The sequence below is a fragment of the Schistocerca serialis genome, chromosome 3 (genome assembly GCF_023864345.2).
Source record: "Schistocerca serialis cubense isolate TAMUIC-IGC-003099 chromosome 3, iqSchSeri2.2, whole genome shotgun sequence".
NCBI classification, from domain to species: domain Eukaryota; kingdom Metazoa; phylum Arthropoda; class Insecta; order Orthoptera; family Acrididae; genus Schistocerca; species Schistocerca serialis.
The window spans coordinates 595,501,611-595,525,295 of record NC_064640.1 but is presented as its reverse complement, the minus strand read 5'-3'; positions in this window follow the sequence as shown (position 1 = coordinate 595,525,295).

The following is a 23,685-nucleotide window of genomic DNA, read 5'->3' as shown; positions in this document are numbered from 1 at the left end:
CTGTTGTCCATTTCCACTACAGTTTACTAAATGATACTTAGCAAGAACGTAGGCAAAACAAATATTTAATACATGACAGTAATCAACTTTTGAAATGGCTTCTGAAGTTTGGGAAGTTCTGTAACTGCAATCCACTCTTTGGTTTGCTCTCTGAATTCAACTGATTTCAATTCACAGATATCTGCTAGTTAAACAGTTTTACATAAAGATGGACTTTAGAGGAAACGACATTTCGTGAAAACACAGACGAAAAACTCAAAGAAACAGTGAACGTAAATATAATTAGACGAACGGGTAGAAATAACGTTTAAACATGTATATCACGTATTATGTTACACTTCTTTTATCTTCTGTGTCTTAAAGGTCGGGCAGAAAAGTTCAGAACAACTAAAATATATCCATACTTCATATATTGTTTGAGCGGCCTTACGAACTTATCATATCCATGTGAGCATGGTTCTAAAAAGATAATCATTAAGAGAATGTATGTTTTCACTTCTACTTTGTCTCATGGACTGTATAATGAAATTTTCTCATCGTTCCAAATGACTTCTTCTCTTTTATTTTCATTACTAGTAAATTTATTACTAGTAACCGTTCCTATTTATTATTCTGTCTCCGAATGTCATGTCTTCCGTTGGTAGATAGTTGATTCATTGCCTTGTTCTTTTATTTCCGTCTTGCTTTTCTGTTATCTAGATAGATTTTTTTCTAAAGCAGGCCTTAACCTAAATGATTCTGTCTGTGAAACTACAGGCTTTGACATAGCTTAACTATTTCTTCTCTAAATGCTGAATACACCATGTTATCTACTTTACATCCATGAATTGCTTTCGCATGACAATATCGTGAAAGCTTTCTTCCTTAATAGTATGTTGATTACCGCACGTAGCAATTTAAGTCTCCCGAGCCGTTTTGCACTGTGGTTATTACACTAGACGCAAGTCTGTAATGAATCGCGTTCGGATTCCCTTTGAGAAATAAATATTTTCACTATTCCTAGTTTTCTTAAATCGCTTAGTGTGAATGCCAGCTTGATTCCTTCGATTACACCCTGGTTAGTACACCTCCCCATACTCTTAAATCAGAGCTTGTCCTCCATGTGTAATGACCTCGTCGTTGACAGCAATCGTAAAAAGACTTCACGTTTTACATGTGTTCACTTTGTTTTCCTCATTTTACAATAGCTGAAGACTTAAAAATTAAGGTAAATATTTTTTTTTCATTTCGAAAAAGTTTATTTGCAGCGACACAGTTCTTTCTTCTGTTTCAGACGGTTGAGGGCGAAGAAACATCTCTCCTGTGACATCTTAAGCATAGTATATTAGGGAACTGTATTGATTGAATGACAGAATATACACCCTGATTACATTGGCAGACTGATATCAAACTTATCCTCGACTGACAATTTAGCAATCTTTTATCGAATTAAGTAAGTGTGGTAATCTAAAGGAGGAAGCCTTATGGGTCGAGGTTTAACGATCGAGAGTCTGGCCACGAAAAGCGTTTCCAGTGACCCCACCTCGTACCTCCACCGAGGGCAGATGAAATATGGGCAGTGCATTATTAAGGCTGGACCTCTGAGGAGCAGATTGAAAGTGGGGAGCGCTAGCATTGCTTTCTGTGCTCACCTTCTGAGTTCACCAGCTAGCGCTGGGGAACGTGGCTGTCGGATATCATATCAGGTTTGCCCCTAGCGTGTAACATGTAACTTCTAACGACAATCGTATCGCAGAGAGAGGGAGCTGACGTTACTGTCAGCAGCGATGAAGGCAGTTCTTTTACGTCTGTCGGACCTAATAAATCTCGATGAAACGAATTTTCACCAGGTGTGGTGCAGCAGACATTGCTAAGTAAACTATGAGGCTAATCACATTTGCGAACAATCTGTTTAAGACATCTGTACTACTTAGTGAAAGGCGACAGTACTGAACACAGATTGTTTCACGTACCTCAAAGCTTATCGCTAATATAAAAACCTATGTATCGTAATAACAACAACAAATCATACATAGTTCAATGTCCCGTAAGAATATAGTAAATTACTCGAGCTTTTGAATTTATGTGTTTCGTCACACAGGTTATGGACGTTGTATAGTTGTGTGAATCCTTCTAAATTGATTAAATTCTCGTGCTCATGTTTCTGCGTTAACACCAGTATTTGTGAGAATATGATACATGGCAGTAAGTAATATTTAATTCTTCAAGTGAATCGTAGAAACTGTACGTTGCCTTCAAGATCCATAAAAGAAGTTGCCTGTTATGTCCATTCAAAGCTATCTAGAGTTCTAGTGGTACATGACATATCAGTTTTTCATTTCAGGATCTCTAAGGGTGGACTGACTAATGATAAATCTAATGACTCGCCTGAAGACCAGCATGAATTCACTGCAGGTGTAACGAGCAGACAGTCTTGTGAAGTACTTTGGAACACTTTCCTGAAAATTGCTTTGAACAACTTATTAGACAACCCACACACAATGGAAATATTTTAGACCTTACAGCTACAAAACAGTCCTGACTTTATGGAAAGTGTCATTGTGGATACATGGATTAGAGATAATGATGTCATCATAGCGGCGATGGTTACTAAAGTTAATAAATTCTTCAAGAAGGCTAGCAACGTATTTGTTCTAAAAAAAAAGCAGATTCGTAGTTGTTAGAATCGCACTTACACAATAACTACCTTAGAGGATTATAGGAAAAGTTTAAACTAATTGCAAGTCGCGCTGTGGAGACATAGGTGCCAAGTAAATAGATTAAAGCTGTAAAAGACCCTACGTGGCATAATAGTAAAATTTAGAAAAAGCTGAGAAAACAGAGCATGCTGCACTTTCAGTTCAAAACGGAACATGCTGACACTGGCAGGAAAAATTCAGTAGAAATTCGCGCATCCATAAGATCAATACGCGCAGCAGACATCTTTCTTCCACAGTCATAGCTTAGCGAAAGATCTTGCCGAGAACCTGAGAAAAATCTGGTGATACGCAAAATCACTAAGCGGTTCGAAGGCTTCTATCAATCACTCATAGAGGAATTTGCGGAGGCAACAGCAGGCAGCAAAACGAAAGCAGAAGTTTTAAATATCTTGTTTAAGAAACCATTTACGCAGGCGAATCGTACAAACATGTCGTCGTTTTACCATCGTGCAGACTCTCTTGTAGAGGACGTAGTAATAGGCGTCTGTGCTGAAGATGAGCAACTGAAAGAGATGAAAACTAGTAAGTCACTAGATCCAGATAGAATCCTAGTTCGGAACTGCAGAGATTACCGAAAACTAATAAGCCATCAGGTACAGATGGAATCCCAGCTCGGATATACAGAGAGTACTCTGCGGGATTGGCCCCTTACAAAGCCTAAATTTATCGTGAACTGCAGCGCAGCGCAAAGCGCCATGCGTTTAGAAAGAACCTCAAGTGAATGCTGTATATATGAAAGATAGAAGAACGGACCTGCGTAGCAACAGACCAATATCCTTAAGCTCCGTTAGCAGTAGAATTCTTGAACACATTCTGAGTTCGATTGCAATAATTTTCCTTGAGACAGATAAGCTCCTGTTCACAAGTCACCATCGATTTAGCAACCAACGCACGTGCGAAACTCAGCTTATTCCTTTGTTGCATGATATCCTACAAACCAGTTGGTAGTAGCGAAGACGAACGCTTGACATCGTTTTATTGGGAAAATTTGTGGAAGTGTATCTCATCTATAAAGGGGATGGCGTTTAGAAAGCTAGTTCGACCCATCCTTGAGTGCTGCTCGCGTATTTTGAATCCCCACCATGTTGGATTAAAGAAAGACATTCAAATGGGTGCTGGTAGGTTTGTTACCTGTAGGCTCGCTCGACATGTAAGTATTACGCAGATCTTTCGGGAACACAAAGGGAAATCTATGGAGGGAAGACAACGCTCTTTTCACGAAGCACTACTGCGGAAATTTAGATACTCGGCATTTGAAGCTGACTGCAGTAAGATTCTATTGCTGCCAATGAACATTTTGCCTAAGAACCCCTAGTAGACAAATTATTGCTCGTAAGGAGGCTTATAGAGTGTCGCTTTTCTCTCTGTCTATTTGACAATGGAACAGGAAACGAAATGCCTAGTAGTGGTACTTGGTGCACTTCGTCATGCACTCTACGGTGGCCTGTGGAGGATGTACATAGGTGTCGATGTAAGTGCAAAGCTACACGGTATCTGCTCACTGAGAGCTGATTCCAGCAGTAATTATGATAGTAAAATAGTAATTTATATTTAAACCGTCATTGTCCCATCTCGTAATCCATTATTGCTAGATCTGTTGAATACTTGGAACCATAAGACCTATATACAGTCGAAAGTTGTACATAGTCCTCTCACAAATACTTACTCTACATAAAACGTATTGTAACATAAAACTGATTTAGTTTTTTAAATGTTGTTACTACTGAGAGCTTTGTATGATTTAGTCGTCTGATACAGTCTTTTCCTAAAGTTACGTAGAAGATTTAAACAGTGCAATTTACTTGTATAGCAGGACCCCATTGGTTGTCATCCGCAGCATCCTTACAGCACAGCGGAAAATCGACGCTATTCTCAGCCCCGTTTGGTCGCCCTTCATAACAACCCATCCTCGACTTACATTTCCGCAAGAAATGCCCGCCCACGCACAGCGAGGATTCATACTGCTCCTGGGCACAGGATACGTGATCTGTACTGTTTGTCTTTCTGCTTGCCAAACCCTACCTTGGCCAGAAAAGTCGCCGGATCTCTCCCGAATTGAGAACGTGTGGAGCATTACGGGCAGGGGCATTCTACGATTTTGGGATGTCGACTATCTAGCGCTCCGGTTGGATAGAATTTGGCTCAATATACCTTAGGAGGCCACACAACTACTTTATTACTCTATGAATTAATGTCACTCCGATAATTTTTTTAAAAAATAGTAACGATTTATTTATCCATTTGTCCCTGTTACAGTCGCAGAATTCCTTTTTGACGTGTCTTTTTTTTTGTCTTAGAGTCTACTTTCAGGAGCAGGTGCAGTTATTAGGCCTCGTATTGAGGCATAAAGGACTGCAAAAATTTAAGAAACACGTGGAAGTGAAAGAAAAATTCAAATGCCGACAAACTCGTATGATCTTCCGTCATTTCTTGCCAAAATTAGCTACTGTCTGAAATTTATAGAAAATGTCAGCATTAGCGCCACACCTGTTCATAGTTGACACAATAAAGATTCGAAATATGAATGTTCGCAGCAGTATAAGCAGGCTTTACGATAGTTAAAGCTATATCTACAGTCAGTTCCTTGTCTGCTGACCTATGACCCGTCAGAATGCCTTATCCTGACCACCATCGCCTCTCAACACGGTCTCATGGCCATCTGAAAAGCTAGAAAAGCTGATGGGCATGAGAAACCCATTACACACGTATTTCAAATGCTAATTCCAGCCCAAACAAACTATTCTCAAATCTAAAAAGAAGCTCTTGTGATCATATTTAATATTCGAAAATACCGTACTTTTCTTTCCGGCGAAAAGTTTCACCTCACTACTGACCATAAGCCACTGACTACCAATTTTTTCTTAAGAGCCGACTTCTTGAAAAAATTACCGAATGCATCATCATGGGGTACACTCACTAACCAAATATATACTTCATTACTGGATTACAGAACCAAATGCTATACCTAATACCCTATCCAGAACATGTGTGAGGCCTACTATCTACGTCTCAGAAATCTGCATGCCAACCCAGTCAGCACCTCCACTATGGTTCCACGCCAAGCCAATGGGACAGCGCCTGAGGGAGCACAACGAGTGGACTTCACTGGCCAATTCCTGCAAGAAATGTGTTTCGTTGTTCTCCACACGCATCGTACTCTCGATTCACAATATTCAATTAGAATGCTGAATCCCAGGTGCAGATGAGATAAATAATGTCAGTCACACAAAAAGCCGGGTTCTTGATGCAGTTACTTACCTCCAACAGAACCGCACCAATATGAGGACGCACAATGGATCAACTATTCCACAGCCCCCAACTCCGGACACTCTGTGACCTCTTGCACCCTACGACATACCCACTTGAGCACAGTCTACCCCCCAATTAATGTGCACAGTGGTGTGGACTTGCCTGATAGTTCTAGGATGGCTACCATGCGTCAACAGAGCCGCCCAGGGATGAAAGATGTTCATCTTGGAAGCCAATGGCGCCATGATGATACAGCATTCAAACCTGCTGCCCCAACTCCTAGCGGCTTCCACTTCGGACCAAGTACCCTTACCCACAATGCTGACCTGGCAGGACTTTAGACGCCAGACAGAGACAGAACGAGAACCACAGGCCCAGCGACGTCGAAGCAGGGCCCTTCCCACATTCTGCAACATTTACTCCCACTGGGGAACCAGAGACCAGAACGCCAGCACTAGTTACCTTCAGCATCATCACGATTCGCCCACTGGAATCAAAAGACACAGTCCAGACACAGACACCAGCCGACGCCGACATGGACATCGAACCCCTACGTGGCCTTCACACCCACACCTCCATCATACTTGTACGACGGTCGTCCCGACAGGGCACTTCCAAACAGGTCAGTTATAGGGGGAAAACTGTCCACTCAGGCATTGAGGTATATATAAGCTCCCGTAGACTTTACATGCAGCCAATAGGAGGGGTCACAAGTAATCACGTCATACAGGAAATTAAGCCGGTCACCTCGTCAGCATATACTCATTTCGTATCGTGCTGAGCAGATTCAGAAGGATGTAGGTTGCAGTAGGTACTGGGAGATGAAGAAGCTTGCACAGGATAGAGTAGCATGGAGAGCTGCATCAAACCAGTCTCAGGACTGAAGACCACAGCAACAACAACAACCGTGCTCTGGTGTCTACGTCGTTGGCGCTGTACATACGTGACAGGACTGCTTAATTAAATCTCACTTGGACAATTCTTTGGACTACGAACACACAGATACTGCCGGAATTGCTTGACAAAGAGTTCTTTCACTATCTATCTCTTTGCCCCTCCCTCTTCACTCTCTCTCTCTCTCTCTCTCTCTCTCTGTCTCTCTCTCTGTCTCTTTCTCTTTCTGTGTGTGTGTGTGTGTGTGTGTGTGTGTGTGTGTGTAGAAGTCTATGATGACCTGATTCTGACCGGTCTTATGAACCGCCAAGCAATTAGGTATAAGTATATCCATTCCTACTGTACAATACAGAGTGTTCGCCACACAATAGCACGTATAAAAACAAGTATCATTATTTCTTCTAGTAATAGAAAACCACATTCAAAGGTTGTGTTCTTTCGTCAGTGATAGATTAAATTGTGCAGAGATTATAGTAAATAAATAGTTAAGTTTTAGTTTTATAGATTCACCGCTCCGCTTTTACAACAATCCTTTTACAGTATAGACACAATGTATTCAATCAAATATAACTTGCAGAAACAGCAATACACCTGATATACAGCACGAAATCAAATGAATATAATTACGTAGTATATCAGCCACGATAACAGACAATTTAACTTAGATATGGGAGTGTTGTATCGTTAGGCTGTAAGCTCCTTCTTGAAATTTCTCTGTTTTTTCCGTTAATGCAATGTGATAAGTTTCCCAGACTGAGAGACAGTACTCATGGATTTCAGACGATTCATATAATGCATCGGATACTGAAACCAGCGTGACTGTAAAATGATTCCAAACAGATTCCACGAGACAAAAAATTTCTCTATTACTGCTGTGAGAAAACCTCGTTCATGTGACATGGTCTTTATTGGCAAGCTCTTCGAGATCACGGACGCCCGGTTGTTTCCATGTCCTTTTAACGTTTCACATGTTCATATTTAAGGAAAAGAAACATATTACCCATCATTGGTGGGAGGCAATAGCTCCTGAACAGAAGAAGGCGATTCTGTGTAGTGGTGTGTGCATTGCCCAAAGCACTCTGCATGGTCCTTAATGGTAACTTTCATACTGACCGTACAGGATGAATAGAAGCTTCATCAATCTATAATTTCTTAGAATTCCTGTAGTGGTTATGAACACTTCGCCGAGTAAAGAGATGCGACAGCTCTCATCGCAACAAAATACTGTCATTAAAATATAATGTACGTCTGGTTCTACTCATGATATGCTCATCTAACTCCGATCCATCCGAGTGTTCCTGCCCGTTGTATCGTTCTAGTTCCATTATTATATCATATGTTCTACTTTTACGTAAACTACATACATCAATAAGAGTTTTGCATCACTTCGGTTCCGAGAGTTCCGGAATCTGTACAGAAAATTGGAATAGAGATCAACATAAACATCATTTCTGCCCTTTTTATTGCTCATGAAAACCACACATTGCATTTATACCCCCATACAGCGAGACATTCAGAGTTGGTGGTCCAGATTACTGTACACACCGGTACCTCTAATACCCAGTAGCACGTCCTCTTGCATTGATACATGCCTATATTCATCATGGCATATTGTCTACAAGTTCATCAAGGCACTGTTGGTCCAGATTGCCCCACTCCTCAATGGCGATTCGGCGCTCTTCCTTCCGAGTGGTTGGTGGGTCGCGTCGTCCATAAACAGCCCTTTTCAATCTATCCCAGGCATGCTCAGTAGGGTTCATGTCTAGAGAACATGCTGGCTACTCTAGTCGAGCGATGTCGTTATCTTGAAGGAAGTCATTCACAAGATATGCTCGATGGGAGCTCGAATTGTCGTCCATGAAGACGAATGCCTCACCAATATGCTGTTGATATGGTTGCACTATCGGTCGGAGGATGGCATTCACGTATCGCACAAAAGTTACGGCGCCTTCTATGACCACCAGCGGTGTACGTCGGCCTCACATAATGCCACCCCAAAACAGCAGGGAACCTCCACCATGTAGCACTCGCTGCACAGCGTGTCTAAGGTGTTCAGCTTGACCAGCTCGCCTCCAAAAACGTCTCCGACAACTGTCTGGTTGAAGGCATATGCGATACTCATCTGTGAAGAGAACGTGATACTAATCCTGAGCGGTCCATTCAGCATGTTGTTAGGCCCATCTGTACCAAGCTGTATGGCGTCATGGTTGCAAAGATGGACCTCGCTATGGACGTCGGGAGTGGAATTGCACATCATGCAGATTATTGAGCACAGTTTGAGTGCTAACACGACGTCCTGTGGCTGCATGAAAAGCATTAGTCTACATGGTGGCGTTGCTGTCAGGGTTCCTCCGAGCCATAATCCGTAGGTAACGGTCATCCACTGCAGTAGTAGCCCTTTGACAGCCTGAGCGAGGCATGTCATCGACATTTTCTGTCTCTCTGTATCTCCTCATGTCCGAACAACATCGCTTTGGTTCAACCCGAGACGCCTGGACAGTTCCCTTGTTGAGAGCCCTTCCTGGCACAAAGTAACAACGTGGATTGGACGCGATCGAACCGCGGTATTGGCCGTCTACGCGTAGTTGAACTACACTCAACACGACCTGTGTACCTACTTCCTGGTGGAATGACTGGAATTGATCGGATCTCGGACCCCCTCCGTCTAATAAGCGCTGCTCCTGCATGGTTGTTTACATCTTTGGCCGAGTTTAGTGACATCTCTGACAGCCAAAGGGACTGTTTCTGTGATACAATAACCACAGTCAACGTCTACCTTCAGGAGTTCTGGGAACCGGGGTAAGCCGTGCTCTCCTTCCTCTGGCGCATCGCCAGAGCGGGTCACGGTGCTTAGCGTGTGTTTGCTGGCTGCCTTAAACTGTGTCTGTTGGTCTCTGAAACTGTGGCAATTGCTATTCGAAGCTGCTTCAAGCAGACTAGACTCTTGGTGGCTAGTATGTGCCGGTTGTTTGCTATGTATTTTGCTGTCCGCAAGATTGCACCTGCGAGATTGCCTCGTGGTAGAGCGACGCTCACTGTTTGACAGTTGGAATCTGCCTGTGGTCGAGTGTGCGTGTTCACCGTTAAATGGTAGGTTGTCAACTTGATCTGCAAGTTTGCATCTTGCAGATTCCTATCATGGCTTTCTTGGAGTGTTCCCCGAATTCTCCCGTTGTTGTTAACGTGCACCGTTGAGTGGCAATTTGTTTAACGGCAAGCAAGAAGAGGAGCCTTTTGACAGAGCGACGTTGAGAGCTCAATTAGGGTACAGTTGAACATACTGCTATTACGAAATGTTTCATTTTACAGCCACTAGCAGATGTACTCTGGGCTTGTGACTTGGTCACAACCAAGTCACAAGCCCAGAGTACATCTGCTAGTGGCTATATATATATATATATATATATATATATATATATATATATATATATATGTGTGTGTGTGTGTGTGTGTGTGTGTGTGTATGTGTGTTTAAGGCCTTTTTTGTATGTGTATGTTAGGTCGCAGCAGGTCTATATGTATATATATACTGTGATTAGCAAATGTTTCATTTTACAGCCACTAGCAGATGTACACTGGGCTTGTGACTTGGATATATATATATATATATATATATATATATATATATATATATATATAAGCCCTTTTTTGTATGCGGTTCTAGGCGCTACCATCTGGAACCGCGCGACCGCTGCGGTCGCAGGTTCGAATCCTGCGTCGGGCATGGATGTGTGTGATGTCCTTAGGTTAGTTATGTTTAGGTAGTTCTAAGTTCTAGGGGACTGATGACCACAGCAGTTAAGTCCCATAGTGATCAGAGCAGCAGGTCTGGCGACTGATTATTAGCGTTGTCAGCAAGATAACATAGTTCTAGTTTCATATATATATTGATGATTAAACTTCCTTGTTTTTAAAGTGTGTATATGCTGGGTCGCAGCAGGTTTGGCGACTAACTATTACTGTTGTCAGTGACACCTGCTACTTGTTGCTTCAACGATTATCTTGTTGTAGTCCTTTATCTACGTCTGTTAATATTTAAAAGGTAAAATACTTCTGGGCATTAAATTGTCTTACCCATAGCAGGTTTACCTGGTAGCTTACGGCCATCAGCTGCAGTATTCTGGGCTTGTTGTTTGGTCGATTACATTTTTCTAGATTTTTCCAGTTTTATGTGCATACGTACTGTTTAAATCCTATATATATATATATATAAATATATATATATATATATATATAGGGTGAGTCATCTAACGTTACCGCTGGATATATTTCGTAAACCACATCAAATACTGTCGAACCGATTCCACAGACCGAATGTGAGGAGAGGGGCTAGTGTAATTGTTTAATACAAACCATACAAAAATGGACGGAAGTATGTTTTTTAACCCAAACCTACGTTTTTTTAAATGGAACCACGTTAGTTTTACTAGCACATCTGAACATATAAACAAATACGTAATCAGTGCCGTTTGTTGCATTGTAAAATGTTAATTACATCCGGAGATATTGTAACCTAAAGTTGACGCTTGAGTACCACTCCTCCGCTGTTCGATCGTGTGTATCGGAGAGCACTGCAACATACATTGTGTTTCTACAGAATGATCTGCCAACGTTGCTCGACAATGTCGCACTGGAAACGCGTCGACGTATGTGGTATCAGCATGATGGTGCACCTGCACATTCCGCAATTAACACTAGGCTGACCCTTGACAGGATGTTCGACGGGCGTTTCATAGGACTTGTAGGACACATAAATTGGCCAGCCCGTTCTCCTGATCTTACACCTCTGGACTTCTTTCTGTGGGGTACGTTAAAGGAGAATGTGTACCGTGATGTGCCTACAATCCCAAAGGATATGAAACAACGTATTGTGGCAGCCTGCGGCGACATTACACCAGATGTACTGCGGCGTGTACGACATTCATTACACCAGAGATTGCAATTGTGTGCAGCAAATGATGGCCACCACATTGAACATCTATTGGCCTGACATGTCGGGACTCACTCTATTCCACTCCGTAATTGAAAACTGAAACCACGTGTGTACGTGTACCTCACCCCTCATGGTAATGTACATGTGCGTCAGTGAAAAAGACCAATAAAAAGGTGTTAGCATGTGGACGTAATGTGCTGTTCCAGTCTCTTCTGTACCTAAGGTCCATCACCGTTCCCTTTGGATCCCTACGTAATTCGGTGCTCTCCGATACACACGATCGAACAGCGGAGGAGTGGTACTCAAGCGTCAATTTTAGGTTACAATATCTCCGGATGTAATTAACATTTTACAATGCAACAAACGGCACTGATTACGTATTTGTTTATATGTTCAGATGTGCTAACAAAACTAACGGGGTTCCATTTAAAAAAGCGTAGGTTTGTGTTAAAAGCATACTTCCGTGCATTTTTTTATGGTTTGTATTAACCAATTACACTAGCTCCTCTCCTCACGTTCGGTCTGTGGAATCGATTCGTCACAATTTGATGTGGTTTACGAAATATATCCAGCGGTAATGTTAGGTGACTCACCCTGTGTATGGTCGCAACAGGTCTGGCAATTTACCTGTCATTATTGAGAATTGCGCCCCGGTTGTCGGTTTCATTGCGCAGTGACCATAATTTTGGCAAATCTCTTTACATACATTCTTCCGACTTAAGCTTTGGGAAGACAAGAAACGTCTGTTTTGATGATCATTGCATGTCCGACATAGGTTTTCCGACGTTCCGCACTCACCGTGATCATGTACCCTGTAGGTTCGGCGCGTATTTGGGTTGAGAAAAGTTGCCTATTCTGAGGTGTGCCACTCGCTATCTCTGTCGGAGACTGTATTGCTGGATCCCCCGGAATTTGGCCTAGCCATCCCACTCCCACTTAACGATAAATCCAGACTTGAGTAGGACCATATCACGAGGTAATGCAAAACTTTTTTCATGTGTGTATAGATATTGAATGTCTGGTGGGCTTGGCATATTCTGCGCCACTTACTTAACCTTTCTATCCCTCTTTCTTTCTCACTGCACTTTAACTGAGAAGGACAAGCTGCTGAATTTCACTCAACTTCCTGACAAAATCATCTTGTCACGTGTAGTTCAAATAATGTAATACCATAGCAGTGACTTACATATTATGATAGGATACTGGTTACTTCTTCACTTGTATAGGATGCAAATAATTTTCTGTTAGGGCCCAGTCTGTTCCTTGTTACGCTTATCACTTTTTCGTTTTGGTCTTTCCTTGATCTATCATCTCTAGGTGTTCGTTACATCATACCGTATTTTCTATTAGATTTCTTTCTTAAATGTGTCTCTTCTACGATGTGCTACAGTAGTCCTCGAGAAATTCATAGCTGTAGTTTCGCATATGCCCTCCCTTGCTATTTTAAACTCATGACCCACCTTCATACAGCAATTTCAAGACTGCATCCACGTTATAGAACGAATCTCTTTCTGTACGCTCTTTTTTCTATTTTCCCGTTGATTATCTGACGTATAATTCCCAATCTACAGCTAGATTTGATGAGGGGGCAAAAAATGGAAATGATCTATGGCGTCAGTGGCCGGGAGTTCCCAGGCGGGAAGTTCGGCCGCCAAGTGCAAGTCTTATTGAGGGCGACGCCACATTGGGTGACTTGCGTGTCGTCAGTGGGGATGAAATGATGATTAGGACAGCGCAAGACCCAGTCCCTCACGGGAGAAAATCCCCCACCCCAACCTGGAATTGAACCCGGGCCCCCGTGCGTGGCATTCCAACTTGCTGACTGTTCAGCTATTGGGGTGGACGACGTAGGGGTGAAGGCAATGAACTTCGATAAGGGACGAAAGGGGGTAAAACTCCAATCGGCTGTCCTACCTCGATTGTTTATGTTTTCGCTAAATCTATGATCATGAATGCTCCAGTGGTTTCTTAAAAGATGCTATGGTTGATTTCGTCACATGTATGGCGACTTAATGTAAGACGGGGAGGCACATTCTCATTTATGTTGAATTTCTTTGTCATTAACTTAATGTTTTCAGCGGTGTGCAATTAAATAGACAGCTAAGAATTGTGGCCCGCAGGCCAATTAACAGGTTTCACAGGATAAGGCAGCTTCTCGACCTTTATGTGTAGGGGAGGAAGGAATAACGATCCTGAACGACCCGTCGGCAGAGTGTTTACTTGAGGCGGACCATACTTTAGGATAGTAGAATGATGGGAAAGGAAATTGACAGTGTATTTTTCAAAGGACCTTTCAAGTAGTCATATTTGCTGGATTGAGAAACTCACGTATGATCGAAAGCTTGATGGCCATACTGGTATTTGGACGTCGGTCCTCCCAAATTCTGGCCCAATGTTTTCACTACTGCACCATCTAGCTTAGTCTATTTAATATGCGCAAACGTAGCTCTTTTAGCACTAATAGAAGTATGTAGACTTTCCGCTGAATGTGAATTCCAAAAACACAGAATCTCTTACAGCCACTATCATAAAGTGCAACAAACTCATTTAAGATACTTGCCGTGATGAACGTCGATAACTCGCAATGAAGACCTGTGCGTCTTTCTTATACACTTCCAGGTGCTTTGAGGAAATTATAAACCAATCATGAGGGTGACCTGAAATAAGAAAGACGTCAGGAGTTCTTTGCAATAATCTGCCGTTTCCTGTATTGGCTTAACTTTCTAACAATTTCTCCATCTCCCGCGCGGCTTCCTCTATCGGAGGTTGGTGTCCTCCCTCGGGTGTGGATGTGTGTGTTATCCTTAGCATAGGTTAGTTTAAGTTAGATTGAGTATTGCGCAAACTTAGGGACCGATGACCTCAGCAGTTTGGTCCCATATGACCTTACCACAAGTTTCCAAAATTTTTCCATCTCCTTCACTTATAAGTTCTTTCTGGCTTCATTGTATAAGTTGCAAATGATACTGCTTTGCCTACTGTGTTTGATTTTCACATCCACTAATACGTTTCTTTAATTAGAAAATTGTGTAGCCAGAAACTACGTCGTTCTGATGTTCTCGTCTTCCGCTTTTAATCCCAGACTTCTCTTGTTTCTTCCCGTGATAAATTCTACCAGATACTTAAAGTTGCGTATTACTGGAAGGCGCCTTCTGCTGTAACACAATCTACAGTTATAATCAGTGATTTCTTCTTGTTGGACGTGGTTCTCAGTCCTACTCTTCTTACTGTTTTGTTGTTGTCATCAATTTGTATCTTTGCATCGTCTGCCGTCTCACGTACTAGCACTATGTGCTGCTCATTAGCCTTTGAACATACGTGTGTACTATTGTCCTCCTTGTCCGTCCAAGTGTGTCTGCGGTAGCTTCACTTCGTCTTTCTTTACTCTCCACTGTCAGATCACTTGATTCAGTGCTATAGTGAGCAACATTGGGGACAGTCCATCTCTCCGTTTGATCCTCTCTTGATTCTCGAATTAACTCTTTCGACAAGGCCCTCTTGCATTTTATTCATCTGTTCTCCTGTAAAAATATTTCGTCCTCTGTACTTCAGGATCCTCATCATTTTGTGGCTGCTAGTCGAGCTGCACGCCTTTATTGCCTATGCGAAGGTAGATACTGTATTCTATGTTTTACAGATTGTTTTCTATTGTGCCACTCCTCCTCGTTTTCGAAAGCTCTTTTGGTAGTCTCCCATAATCGTTTCAGGTTGTTTCTCCAATTATAGTTTCTAGTTGTTTCCCCATTCTCTTCAGATGAGTTTCGACAACACGTCGCATAGAGATTCCAGCAATCATAGCCTTCTGGTGGCTTTGTATCCCTCATCCCTCTAATTCCATTTTTACGTATCGTATTGTAACTACCTTCTTTCATATTCCAGGTAGCTTCGTCGTTCCCCACATCTGGTTTGTAGCGATTGTCATAATCAGTGTACTACCAGTGGCAACCTTAAGAAAGGAAGAAAATGCAGTGATATTTCAGGGACAGCATTTAATCTCTTATGAGCGGAATCTAATGAGGCATTATAAAGCTCTTGCTGCTCAGGTCGAATTTGAATTTTTACTGCATGACTCTTTCATATGGACAACTCATAATTTGTCAGTATCCGCAGTGTTAACAGTAAAAAAAGAAAAGAAATGAAAAGAAAGGAAAGGAAAAGAAAAGGAACGAAAAGAAAGGAAAGCAAAACAAAAGAAGAGAAAAGAAAAGAAAAAAAAGAAAAGAAAGGAAAGGAAAGGAAAGAAAAAGTAAAGGAAAGAAAAGAAAGGTAAAGAAAAGCCAGTGAATTTTCTGGGATTGTATGAGTGTATCATGAGGGGGATTTATGGGATCAGTTAAAGAATGTCTCCCCGTCAGGCAGATCTCCGGTGGATTCCGCATGAACTTCTTGTATGAATTCCCTGAAGCTGTATTATATAGTAGATGGATAGCCAACATTTCTTTGTTTTATGTAGCATCATTTGTATAGCAAACACAGAGCAGTCAATCCCATTTGAACTATTTAGTTGTTAAATTGCATTCTGGGAGGTAACTGTAAGAAATCGCCAGCAAAGTGGAAGGCATGTTAGCTGTCAGAGGAAGGAGTTGAACCTGAACGAAGAATGTTAATAAGAGCGCGGCACACGTGAGAGGCGAGATGATTTAGTGGCAGCCGCTGTTGAGGTAGCGGATCGGCCTCTGCCGCCCGGTTCGCCTCGTAAAAATAAAATATTGGCGTGCGTGTATGCTCTCGCAGGCCAACAGCGTTTAGCGTGCAACCGGATGGCTGGAACTGTCGTGAGAGCGGTCGCTGCTCGTACGTTACGCCGCTGCGATAACGTCCAACCGAACTGGACGCAAGCTTCCCAGGAATTGGTTATTTACATCGCCCTCGCCACGGAAGAGAAATAGCTCATAAAAGAGATAAGAAAGCTTCACTTCATCGTTTCTGTTCCTCCTCGACGCCAGAAAAACAACGCGCCATATTTCAAAGTGGTTTCCGTCAGCCTCTTTTTCGGGTGAACGTGTAACTCAGAGAGGAAATTTAGAAACTTTTAAATTTGAATAATATGAAAGACAAGGAATTATTCTGCAAGCAACACTCTAGCTATGAGACATATGGGTAGTTAACACGAAACAAAAATACCACGGAAAGTGTTGTGTACCTGTTTCAGACGCTACTAACTCTGAGGGGCTAAGGATGAATATTTTAGTGAAATTAACACAGTGTTTCTCAACAGATAAGTACATAGTACTTGTCCGCGAAAAGCAAAGGTCCCGAGTTCGAGTCTCGGTCCGACACACAGTTTTAATCGCCAGGATGTTTCATACCAGCGCGCACTCTGCTGCAGAGCGAAAATATCCATTCAGGATATATCCCCCAGCCTGTGGCTAAGTCATGTCTCCGCAATATCCTTTCTTCAAGGAGTGCTAGTTCTGCAAGGTTCGCAGGAGAGCTTCTGCCAAGTTTGGAAGGTAGGAGACGAGGTAATGGCAGAAGTGAAGCTGTGAGGACGACGGGGCGTGAGTCGTGCTTGGATAGCTCAGATGGTAGATCATTTGCCGGCGAAAGGCAAAGGTCCCGAGTTCGAGTCTCGGTCCGGCACACAGGTTATATCTGCCAGGAGGTTTCATACCAGTGTACACTCCGCTGCAGAGTGAAAATCTGCATTCAGGATACACAGTATTCAGTTAGAAAACTCTCAAGAAATTAATATATTCTTAGTGGGACATCCACAACTGTTAGTTGTATTCTTCAAGATGAATAAACAACTACAGTTGCCATTTCAAAGTTCATTTATTCTGATGAAGGTCTGTTTTCAGAACATTAATCGCATCATCAGTTGCTAATTAATGGCATTTTGTTGTATACAGTTAAGGAGAACCTAAAGATAGGATTAGTGTCCGCCTGGGTTGTCTAGATGCCTATATTCAAATAAGGAACTTTGGAATTAGAGCCTCAGCAGACTTAATTCAACATAAACAACCTGAAGAAATTTCCATAGCCGGTCTACAGCTTGTAGACAAGATTGTTATAATATTTTGAAGATAGCAGCATAACAAATATTAGTTTAATACGTTGATACTATTGCGCCTGATTTGTTAACTACACCATCTAGTAATCTCTAAAAGGTTACACAAGAACACTATATAGAATGAAAAAGAATTGTAAATCGTTCTTCATGAAATCTGTATTCAATTTCGGCAGTGAAGATGACACCAATGCATCGACTCCTTTGGCTTTGCAGCGCTGTACAGTTATTGACACACAAGCTCCATGTTATTCGAAGAATTTAATCTCCTGTAAGTCTACAATATCAATTCCATCAAACCCTCGCTTATTACTACACAGCAACAGAAAATCATCAATTTTCTACACACATTTTCTATGCATCACCCAAGTACTGACAAAAATATGTAGTGAGTCATAATTTTCGGGGAAGCCCCATTGCTTTAAAAATAAAACTCCACTGAAGCGCCAAAGAATCTTGTATAGGCATGCATATTCAAATACAGACATACACTCCTGGAAATGGAAAAAAGAACACATTGACACCGGTGTGTCAGACCCACCATACTTGCTCCGGACACTGTGAGAGGGCTGTACAAGCAATGATCACAGGCACGGCACAGCGGACACACCAGGAACCGCGGTGTTGGCCGTCGAATGGCGCTAGCTGCGCAGCATTTGTGCACCGCCGCCGTCAGTGTCAGCCAGTTTGCCGTGGCATACGGAGCTCCATCGCAGTCTTTAACACTGGTAGCATGCCGCGACAGCGTGGACGTGAACCGTATGTGCAGTTGACGGACTTTGAGCGAGGGCGTATAGTGGGCATGCGGGAGGCCGGGTGGACGTACCGCCGAATTGCTCAACACGTGGGGCGTGAGGTCTCCACAGTACATCGATGTTGTCGCCAGTGGTCGGCGGAAGGTGCACGTGCCCGTCGACCTGGGACCGGACCGCAGCGACGCACGGACGCACGCCAAGACCGTAGGATCCTACGCAGTGCCGTAGGGGACCGCACCGCCACTTCCCAGCAAATTAGGGACACTGTTTCTCCTGGGGTATCGGCGAGGACCATTCGCAACCGTCTCCATGAAGCTGGGCTACGGTCCCGCACACCGTTAGGCCGTCTTCCGCTCACGCCCCAACATCGTGCAGCCCGCCTCCAGTGGTGTCGCGACAGGCGTGAATGGAGGGACGAATGGAGACGTGTCGTCTTCAGCGATGAGAGTCGCTTCTGCCTTGGCGCCAATGATGGTCGTATGCGTGTTTGGCGCCGTGCAGGTGAGCGCCACAATCAGGACTGCATACGACCGAGGCACACAGGGCCAACACCCGGCATCATGGTGTGGGGAGCGATCTCCTACACAGGCCGTACACCACTGGTGATCGTCGAGGGGACACTGAATAGTGCACGGTACATCCAAACCGTCATCGAACCCATCGTTCTACCATTCCTAGACCGGCAAGGGAACTTGCTGTTCCAACAGGACAATGCACGTCCGCATGTATCCCGTGCCACCCAATGTGCTCTAGAAGGTGTAAGTCAACTACCCTGGCCAGCAAGATCTCCGGATCTGTCCCCCATTGAGCATGTTTGGGACTGGATGAAGCGTCGTCTCACGCGGTCTGCACGTCCAGCACGAACGCTGGTCCAACTGAGGCGCCAGGTGGAAATGGCATGGCAAGCCGTTCCACAGGACTATATCCAGCATCTCTACGATCGTCTCCATGGGAGAATAGCAGCCTGCATTGCTGCGAAAGGTGGATATACACTGTACTAGTGCCGACATTGTGCATGCTCTGTTGGCTGTGTCTATGTGCCTGTGGTTCTGTCAGTGTGATCATGTGATGTATCTGACCCCAGGAATGTGTCAATAAAGTTTCCCCTTCCTGGGACAATGAATTCACGGTGTTCTTATTTCAATTTCCAGGAGTGTATATAAACAGGCAGAATACGGTGCTGCGGTCGGGCACTCCTATTTAAGGCAACAAGCGTCTGGCGCAGTTGTTATTGCACGCGCCGGTCGACGACGCTCTACGCAGGCAGAAATGAAGCGCGCGACACTGTAATCTTTCTCAAACGATTTTACAGGAACTACTCAGTAAAAGTATTTCATTTCTACCTTGCTTGTAGCGTTGTATGTCAGCTTCGTATTGAAGTGCTCGCCATCTCGCTAAAGGTCATACTTAATCATGGTATACACATTTTAGTAAGACGTACACAAAATTCGCAAAGTTTGCAATGAAAAATAGGGATCGCTATGATTTTGCGTTTGGTGCGTATTACACCACATGTTGCTGCGTATGAAATTTAGCTAACATGAATTTTTGTTTCGACTTGGGAGGAGGTCTCTATCTGCCTCCGATCTCGAGAAAAATGGATCCTATGTAGCGCGCTCACTTCCGATCTCACATCCGCGAGAATGAAATATTCGCAACATCCCTCATATCTCCTAAACCGCTCGAGACATCGAAACGAAAGTTTGGGTTATGATAGCACACAAGGAGGAGAGTATTTTACCAAATCGTAAACACAAGGAACTTTCTTATGAATGTCGATACGTCATTACTTATACTTCCCTTTTTATTTTTTTCACTCCAATGACTGTAATTTTTTTAAGAGTTATTGACAGCTTTCAAAACAAGAGGTTCCTGCTATGAAAATAAACATGAAATTTCTTCTCTTATGTCACTGCTAACCGACACTACGAGGTTTTACGTAGGCTATTGAGCTGTGTGATTGCCAATTACTTGTTTAATGAGGCACTCTGTTCCAGAATTTTTTCGCGATAGCTGCTGTGAGGTGAGCTTGTGCAAATTACACTGTGTTTTGACAAAGGAAGTACAATTAAACCAGTCACCAAGAGAAATGTGGCCGTTACTCACAAACGGTGATGATTCTTCGAATGAGAAAACTTTAACAACTCACACAAAAGTAGATTGCCAACTCGGTTGGAATTTTGGTGGAATCCCCGTACCCCATGGTATTTTTAACACTGAGCGAGTGGAATGGAAACTTACCTAAGGATTTTATTCCTTCTCATGATCTGAGCAGTATTAACATAATAACGAGCGTTCCTTCAGGCGGAATGATAGGTACATGCCAGATGCTGGTTACTCACCTGCGCCTTGCCAAACTGACAATGTATGATCGCGAATAAAATAGTTGTTGCTGGGAAAAATAAACAATTGATCTGTCGCACAACATAATAGACAGTGTATTGTCTGCAGCGGAGGATAATGCGCATGACAAGACTGTGTGCCTTGTGAGCTGGAGTTCGAAAAACGTTGTCCTGAAAGTAGATCTACCTTTCTCAGCAGTACATTTCAACAAATGAAATATATCTAATCACCATACACTTTTAGGATATTCAAACTTTCGTAATAATACCGTCCATTATTTCATTTGCGTAGCCTGTTGTATAATTAGTTTATTAACGCTGATAATGTGTATGGAACAATTGAAAAGCTTTTTCTCATCACGGCGAGCCAATTAAGACATTTTTATTTGTGACTGCTTTTCGATTGTTTCTAGCTTGCAGTGGAAATGTGATGTCCATATTTACATAGTACATAGTACAAGAAACGGGTACACGTACCTAAAATCGTGTAGGGCCCCCGTGAGCACGCAGAAGTGCTGAAAGACGACGGGGCACATCCATATCCAGGTAACAATAGTGAAACTTATGTACTCAACATCTTGGGCACTTTTTTACCAGAAGCACGAAAGGGTCATATCTGTGAAAAATATAAGTCCATTTGGAAACGGGATCTAGATACAAATATTTCTGCAATTAATACAGCTATGAAAAGATACTATACAATCTTTGATGAGGAATTTCTCGCAGTTCATGTAGGTGTTAAACAGAGCTACATGAGTGTGGTTGAGGATGCTGCATTCAAATATTAGGAGGTGGTTCGGGATGGTTGGGTTGCTCACCAATTTATGTTACCCAGCACTGAATGGACGAGCCATATGCTTCTTTGTAGCTTATTTATCTGCTGTTACATTCGCGATAATCAATGCGGGTCAGTGTCACCACTTTGTTATTGTACAGGACAGCTAAATGTCGGAACGGCGGCTGTTTTCCCGAATCTAGTTACCTATGATACATGATTTGTACGGTGATCATGATAAGAGGAGAGTGCCTCCACGTTTTCGAGAATAGGGTGTTCAATGCATTTCGCGCCTACTATTTGATCTCGATGGAATTCATTCATACTGTTTGCCCTGCCCATCCCGCACTTAAATATTACTACGATGATCACAGCAGCCACGAGGTACGCCGAAGTAGTCCACTCTCCATTTTCTTGAACAGATACAATGGCCCATGGACACAATATGCCATTTCTGATAATTTTGTGATCTAATGCATCCACTGCAATTATGATCTTCTCTGACGGTAACGTACAGAACTCGTGGCAACGAAACATCTTCAGGGGGAAATTTTTTCTAGCTCAGAAGGTATGCAAATGTTTGAAGAAGAGCTTTAGAAGGACCTTCAAAGTATCAGTGCAATAGTCACAATGCAGTTCTCTATATCTTGATTAACTTATTTCTACACTATCTGTAGGACGGATGTATTATAGGATGATCTACTGATCCCGAGCTGTGACACTATAACACATTATAGCTGTGAAAACGTTCGACTGCGAAAACAGTGAGGTATGGGCATAACGAATGAAATGGGCGTTAGGAAACAATATACACTGAAGAGCCCAAGAAACGGGTACACGTACCTAAAATCGTGTAGGGCCCCCGTGAGCACGCAGAAGTCCTGAAAGACGACGGGGCACAAACTTGACTGATGTCTGAAGTAGTGTTGGAGGGAACTGACACCATGAATCCTGCAGGAGTGTCCATTAATCCGTAAGAGTACAAGGGGTGGAGATCTCTTCTGAACAGCACTTTGCAAGGCATCCGAGATATGCTCAATGATGTTCACGTCTGGGAAGTCTGGTGGCCAGCGGAAGTGTTTAAACTCAGAAGAGTGTTCCTGGAGCCATTCTGTAGCAATTCTTGACGTATGGGGTGTCGCCTTGTTCTGCTGGGATTGCTCTAGCCTGTCGGAATGCACAATGGACATGAACGGATGCCGGTGATCAGGCAGGATGGTTACGTACGTGTCACCTGTCAGAGTCGTATATGGACGTATCTGGGACCCCTTATCAATCCAACTACAGACTCCCCACTCCATTACACAGCCTCTACCAGCTTGAACGGTCCCCTGCTGACATGTAGGGTCCATGGATTCATGAGGTTGTCTCCACAAGTCCATCCGATCGAAGGAATTTGAAAGGAGACTCGTCCGACCAGCCAGCTTGTTTCCAGTCATCAACAGCCCAGTGTCGCTATTGACGGGCCCAGGGCAGGCGTAAAGCTTTGTATCGTTCAGTCATCAGAGTGGACCTTCGGCTCCGAAAGCCCATATCGATGATGAATCATTAACTGTTCGCACGCTGACACTTGTTGATGGCCCAGCATTAAAATCTGCAGCAATTTGTGGTCGAGTTACCTTCTGTCAAGCTGAGCGATCTTTTCCGCTCTCGTTGGTTCCGGTCTTGCAGGATCTTTTTCTAACCGCAGCGGTGTCGCAGATGTGATGTTTTATTGGATTCCTGATATTCACTGTACACTGTGAAATTGTTGTACGAGAAAATCCATTCTTCATCGCTACCCTGGGGATGCTATGTTCCATCGCTCGTGCGCCGACTATGACACCACGTTCAAACTCACTTCATTCTTGATAACCTGCTATTGTAGCAGAAGTAACCGATCGAAGGCTAGGCGTAAATTGAGACGCGTATAGGACGTGTGGCGCGACGCAGCGCAGTGCGCGTTTTTGTAAATTCCCAGGTACAAAAGGGACCGCGCAAATTAGGTACGCTGATCGTGGTGGCCGTGCGGTTCTAGGCGCTCCATTC